Here is a 7,909-nt window from a genome sequence, read left to right on the forward strand (position 1 = left end):
TCAATGTGAAGCTCAAACGATGCCATTACGCCTGAACACTGATAACCAGTGCTAATATCAAGATGATTAGTAGTGGTGATATATTACAGGTTGGTAAATTTTTAAAACACCATGATGACGTGTTAATCGTCTGCTAAATTACATGTTAATGATTTCCATCACGCCTGAAGACTTTATAACAAGAACCAATATCACGATTATCAGTAGTAGTGGTATATTACAGTTGGTAAAAGTTTTGACATACAGTCAATAGTCTCAATGTGAAGCTCAAACGATGCCATTACGCCTGAACACTGATAACAAGAGCCAATATCAAGATGATTAGTAGTGGTGATATATTACAGTTGGTAAAGTTTTGACATACAGTCAATAGTCTCGATGTGAAGCTCTAACGATGCCATTACGCCTGAACACTGATAACAAGAGCCAATATCAAGATGATTAGTAGTGGTGATATATTACAGTTGGTAAAGTTTTGACATACAGTCAATAGTCTCAATGTGAAGCTCAAACGATGCCATTACGCCTGAACACTGATAACAAGAGCCAATATCAAGATGATTAGTAGTGGTGATATATTACAGTTGGTAAAGTTTTGACATACAGTCAATCGTCTCGATGTGAAGCTCTAACGATGCCATTACGCCTGAACACTGATAACAAGAGCCAATATCAAGATGATTAGTAGTGGTGATATATTACAGTTGGTAAAGTTTTGACATACAGTCAATCGTCTCAATGTGAAGCTCAAACGATGCCATTACGCCTGAACACTGATAACAAGAGCCAATATCAAGATGATTAGTAGTGGTGATATATTACAGTTGGTAAAGTTTTGACATACAGTCAATAGTCTCGATGTGAAGCTCTAACGTTTCCAAGACGCTGCAATCATCTGTACTTAGTATCTTTTTGTAGTGGAAATCCTTTTCGAAATAATAAACAAAGTAAATTACTATTGTAATGGGGTCAGGATTATAAAGGAAAAGCCTGTAAAAAGAAAGACAAAGTAAAAGTCAGGTTTCACCCATCATCAATTTCAATCCTTTAAAGTGAGAAGTCCATTATCTGATGCTTTGACGGAGTTTCCATCAATATCCGCGGCATGGAGCTGTGCTCCACCCGTGGTCGTGATGGAATTTCTCTTTCATCGGATGTACTTAGGAAGATAAATTTTAAAAAGTTCATCATAATACAATTTTTCTACCGTAACGGTATAACCACTCTCGGATAAAAATGTTAAATGGCCTAGTAAAAACTTAACCACAGAGCTAAAACATTATTAGAGCTACAATAGTGTGACATATTGAAATTTAGTGTTTTGTTTATTTCTGCGTTTAGACATATAAAGCAAATAATTTAAAAACTATAAATTCCAATGCTTATGTAATTAACAACGAAAAGGATAGCGGCTTTTGCACTTTTAAACCAAACTGCAAGGTAACTGGTAAACGTTTTATTCCATTACACAAAATTAAGATAACATTTTATACGATATAGCAGGTCAACGTTTTCAGAAATAAAATGATCCTCTTTTATATAAAAAAAAACAGTGTAAAACGTATTTGAGAGTGTACTACATAAACAATTTTTGTTTTTAAAACCCAACTTAGTTCCTATTCTTCTTCGAAATTAAAAAAAAAAGGTGCATCGTTGCCTTCACCCCTAAAAGAAACCATGTCCAAACTCCTAGTTAACTATGTTAGTGGTAATTCAAGCAAAGTAACCAGTTCCCAAGACCGAATGCCGAGAAAAGGCGAACTCGGCGTGCTGGAGTTTTGTCATATCTCAAGATAGCGATCATACGAGCTCGTATAACATGACAAGTATACAATAGCATGCAAGCAATTCCAGTGAACATTACAGGTATCGTATTGACTAATTGATTGTAGAGGCCCTGGTGTAATGATTTTATTGCGTTAGATCTCAATATTTAGTGACACAGAAACTAAAAACATTTATAAACGCGTTTAGTATATTTTTGTTAAATAAACATGACTTAATTAACATATTTAACTGTTTTAAGTTTAATATTATTATATAGACAATATTTTATTTTTTCAAATAAATGGTATTTTGATTTTAATTGTTTACGTAGAGCTTAAATTGTGAGCAAACATGGGCTACCAGGTGGCCCAGTCGATAATGTTATGTTCAGAGTTGTTAGCTTGTATAAACTTTGGTAGTAAACCTTTAAACCTCTGTGTTTATCCACTTTTTTATACTCTCAAGGGAGTTACATTTAATAGTAAAATTCCTTTTCCTTTTATCGGAAATATTCATCACGCAAGTTTTCTAAAATATACGTAAAATTAAATAAAACTGTATTCGCTTTGCATTTCTAAGTTGTATTTAGTACGTTTAAATACTTGTTATTAGTAAAACGTCCACTCGTTAATTTAAAAGACACTGTCAATTATATAAGGGTTTGATATAAGTATGTCAAAACTTTACCAACTGTAATATATCACCACTACTATATAATCATCTTGATATTGGCTTATAATGTGATTGCTAGCACCTTTCTTGTGATGTAGCCTCTCCAAATTAAGGTGAGAAGTAGGAAGGTAGTCGAACTTTTCAATACTTTATGGCACAAGAAATCTAGCAGATTTGCTATTTTTATTTCCCAGAGTAATTCTATCAAACAAATCTATACAACGGGGTATCGAAGGAGCTGACAGAACGTAACGAGAGTGTACTGTAACATTCCCCTCTGTAACTCTGCTGCCTTTCAACATTTTTACTGCAAAAACATTGGAGTTCTTCCTAGGACCAAGAGAAACTTGTGTATCAAGTTTTAAGTCTCTACGACCATTTCAACACAGGCGTACAGATAACTACACTATCTTAAGAAGGGTATTTAAAGAATATTAAATATCTGGATAAGCTTAGTAATGTTTTAATCGATAAACTCATAGAAGATAATCTTTACATATATATGGGATTATGTCGGGGCACCTGATTCGTCACCCCTGGACATAGTACCCGCTCGTGACGTAAATTAGACTGGAAAGTGGGTGATAATCAGCGTAGTGGCCGTTCCATGCCTTGAATAAGCACCTCCCCCCCCCTTAGAACAGCTATTCTTCACCAGCGTCTCACGGAACAGATCAAGAGACTTCACGTTCGGTTTTATGGATGGGTCAAGCTACACACGATCTTAACAAGGACCTTTCTTTATCTGTAATATTCTATTTCAAATCCTCTCTCCCCAAAATGCATGTAAGCATTTATAATGAGAAGCAATATTTGTTTACATCTTTATATATGTATACATATACGAGTATATGTTAAATAAGTTATATTAACTGCATTAACATGTTACATGTATGTTACAGAAGCGGGACTGATATCCTTAGCTCTCAGAGGTGAGTTTGTACTGACCGTCCAGGAGAAATAGCAGTTAAAAATGGTCAAATAAATAAATGTTTTTCTTACATCAAAACTAATGGCACAATTTAGTCAATTACATCATAAATAAATAAAAAAAAACCATTCCGAACCAAAATCGTCTATTAGGGGGTATAGGAGGGGTGGTTTTTTAGGGGTGAAAATGGTTTCTTGCAATTTGTGAGTAAAAAATGCATCCTATTGAAAACAGTCAAATGTAAAAGTTAATGGAAATAAAAAAATCTACAAATTATGTTGTAACTATTTTTGCCCTAACCTCAAAAATTTCCCAAAAAAATTTAAAAAACCAATTTTTTTGTTTTTAATTTTTTTTCTTTTACAAAAATGGTTTGATTGAGGATCAAGTATACATTGTGCTATACTAAAAATACTGTATTTTTTCATTAGGAAATATTCAGCCGTTATAATAAAATTTCACTTTAAAAAAAATATTTTGATAATTTTTAATCACCATTTTGAAACATTTTTTTTTATCAAAAAAGATTCTCTGACCGTTCATTATTTTCGTTTTTTTTTCTATTTTGAAGAAATTAAATAAAAAATATGTAGTTTAATTGAAAAAACTGCAGAGAAATTGAAAATTAAACAAAATATTTACATTTTTCATTATACATTGTATTATTTACGTGGAAAAATTGTTATTATTTATTTAAATTATAATTTTTTAATGTTGAAGAATTTTCGAATATTTTGAAAAGTTTAGAAACATTGTTGAATGTGAAAGTTGGATTACAGGTATATATAGTACAGGTATATAATAGTGTCCTTGAAGCAAAAGGGCGGGGTCAATCCTATTCTTCTATTATACGGGTTTCAGTATGTTTCTAAGCATTCAATAAGCAGCTGCTTTGTCGTCAGTCAAGTTATATTGGAGTAGTGTTGTGAAATAAGCCTCTTGATTAGCAATTTACAAGATTTTTGTCCATATAAAATACAAATCGTAAGTAAAACTTTAAAATTTTGCGAAACAAAATTTTATACAAATTATTCAAAAAAATTATTAAAAATAATACAGATCATAAAACTTTTGTCTCTGTACATACAATTTTACGCATGCTATTTATCTAGTAATTTTTACGTATTTTCAGTATTACTAATTTTATCGTGCTTTCTGCATTTTATAGATTCATGTAAATGGTGGATAAGGTACCTTCTTGTATCATTTGTAAAAGCCGCGATGGAGATTTGGTGAAAATAAAAAGTCGAGGGATAGATACTCTTATTTCGTCAAGTAAACAAAGCAATGATCAGCGGTACAAAACATTTCAGAAAATGACTGAAGCACACATTCATGATGGTTGTCGATCGGCATACAATAGACCTCGATCAATTGTTACAGCTTCCCAAAGAACAAACAAGAAAAAAATCTATTGGGAAGAACTTTAAAGGGAAGAGATGTTTCAGAATTATTTAATAAAAGTCTGTTAGTTAGACTGAATTTTCTCAAAGAATCAGATGAAGTTCAAGCTTATTATCATAATAGGTGCATGTCATCTTTTTATGATGAGACAAAGCTCAACATCTTGTAGACATACATCGAGTGTAAGATTCTAAAGATTTCATAAGTTACTGCGTGTATTACTTAAAAAAAATCATCCGAGTGCCAATTTTCCCTTAACGAAATTAAAGAAGATTTTGATGGTGATATCCCAACATTAATACATTAAAAAATAATTGAGTGATAGTTTTGATAATGATCTTGTGTTTCCTTCAATGAAAGGAGATACAATCATTACATTTAAAAAAAGCAGGGAAAAATTGAGTAGAATATGGTATGAGTCACGATCAGATGACGTACAATATGAAAAAAAGATATTTATATTTTTAAGTTCACTGAAAAAAAATACATAAATATTCAAAAAAAAAAAACTTTTGGAAAGAAATAATGGTTTCTTGATTCAATTTCAATAAGAATTGTAAAAAAATAGTAAAGAAATAAAAAATATATGATAAAAAATACAAATTTAAAAAAAAATTTACTAAGACTCGAATTCAGTTTTTTTATTTTATTTAAAAATTTCCACGTAGGCCTAATTGTTAAATATGCATGATTCATTATTATTTTGCTTAATGCTTACAAATAGCACTGGTATAAAAAAGATTATAATTTAAATAAATAATAACAATTTTTCCACGTAAATATAAATAATACTATGTATAATGAAAAATGTCAACATTTTGTTTATTTTCAATTTTACTGCAGTTTTTTCAATTAAACTACATATTTTTTATTTCATTTCTTCAAAATAGACAAAAAACGAAAATTATGAGCCGTCAGAGAACCTTTTTTGATTAAAAAAATGTTTCAAAATGGTGATTGAAAATTATCAAAATATTTTTTTTAAGTGAAAATTTTATTATACGGCTGAATATTTCTTAATGAAAAAATAAAGTATTTTTATAATAGCACAATGTATATTTGATCAAAACTTTCAGCTCAATCAAACCATTTTTGTAAAAGAAAAAAATTTAAAACCAAAAAAACCGGTTTTATTGAATTTTTTTGGGGAAATTTTTGAGGTTAGGGCAAAAAATAGTTACAACATAATTTGTATAGATTTTTTTATTTCCAACAACTTTTACATTTGACTGTTTTCAATAGGATGCATTTTTTACTCACAAATTGCAAGAAACCATTTTCACCCCTAAAAACCACCCCTCCTATACCCCCTAATAGACGATTTTGGTTCGGAATGGTTTTTTTTTTATTTATTTATGATGTATTTGACTAAAATTGTGCCATTAGTTTGATGTAAGAAAACATTTATTTTTTCAATCAGGTAATACGACTGGACTATAAATTTTAAATTCACTTATTGTGATTTAATAATATTAGGATACCTTCAAATAGATCATGAAACAGCTATTTCACTAATATAAAGTACATAAATACACATGGGCCAAGAGATCTGAGCGAGCGGGCATGGTGAGTGGGCGGGGGAGAGGGTGTCTTTTCCAAGAACATTAGGCTTTCCCTTAGAGCCCATCCTTCGGTATTATCGTGACCCAAGAGGCAAGAACTGGAATATTTACTAATTTATTCAGTTTCCTGATGGTTATATTTAAATAAAAGTTGTTCCGTGAGTTCATTTCTTTTAAATCGATCACACAATGACAGCGCGTAGGTGAAATGTTTCGTGGATGACTAATAGAGCCTCTGCCGCACGCTCAGATCCCTTGCCCGTATATACCCATAGATTGATAATTAATAATTGAGGTCATGGATTTATATGCAACATTTTTTTAAAGAGCATTTAATAAATACAGTGCGTTTAATTCAACTTTAAAGTAGCTATCACAGCATATAATACGATCTTGTTATCACAGAAGAGGTACTTAAAGTATTGTAATTTTCCAAGCTGATTTTATTCCTTGGAAATTTCTTGTTCTTACATCCGACTTCATGAAAATTAGCATAAATAGTTGATATTTGGAAATATCTCATATTTTTTATATTTTGGCGATAAAATAATTTAAACTAATATTATTGCAAATTAACTGTCACATTTTGTGCATGAATGTTTCAGGAAAAGATACATACAGGCGTACAGCTACTCTAGATGAGGAATATCTTTGTTTACTTTAAACGAGTTGCGATTCCAGTTCATTATTAATTGTGATTACAAGTAAAGATCAAAGGAGAGCAAACCGCTAAACACAAATTGAATTCAAAAGTTTGTTTATTCAATTAAAATTCGTTTTCTGATACAATTTAAAGTATTCGTATAAGATACTTTTCAAAACTATAAACACCAAAGTGAATCATCAGTAATATGAATCTAACTTTGACCAATGCGTACAAAGATACCAATTTATTTCAAAACTTTCTGAACTGTATAATAAAATATTTTTCCTTCAGAATTTAAATATTAAACGACTAAGTCAGAATAATATCTACTTACAAAAAAGGCATTTGTCTGGCTTAAATTCAGATATTGTAAGCAAAAATAAAAAAAACTCAAATAAAATTTCACCTCCGACTAAGCTAAATTGCTAAGCGATAAATAAAACGAAAATAAACTAAACGATTACTAAATAATGTTCCGTAAGAATATTCAGACTTAACCAATAATATTTTATACTAATCAGCAAGTCTAAGTCCTTATATTGTATATACAGGGTGTACATAAAGTCCTGCACTGGTATAATATTTTCTAAACGATAACAGATAAATGAACAAGATTTTGGTACATCAATACTACACCTAAAAAATCTACTTTTTGAAGGAAACTATCAGTTTTCTGTAATATCATGGGGACGTCCGCAAGGAGTCGGAAGGAAATCTTAAATAGGAGCATAGGTCAATATGCACATCATTTTAAAGGGCTTATCTAGCAGAGTTTAATGCCGCAAACCGCACTCAAAAAGATTGATCCAGTACAAAATGGCGGCTGTTCAAAGGTTTTACTTGGTTACATTTCATTAGTAGCCATAAACCCCGGTAAAGCAAAACTGCAACAAACGAATACTGCAGATAAATACTACATTATGATTG

This window comes from Homalodisca vitripennis, unplaced genomic scaffold (assembly GCF_021130785.1).
Source record: "Homalodisca vitripennis isolate AUS2020 unplaced genomic scaffold, UT_GWSS_2.1 ScUCBcl_3218;HRSCAF=8600, whole genome shotgun sequence".
Taxonomy (NCBI): Eukaryota; Metazoa; Arthropoda; class Insecta; order Hemiptera; family Cicadellidae; genus Homalodisca; species Homalodisca vitripennis.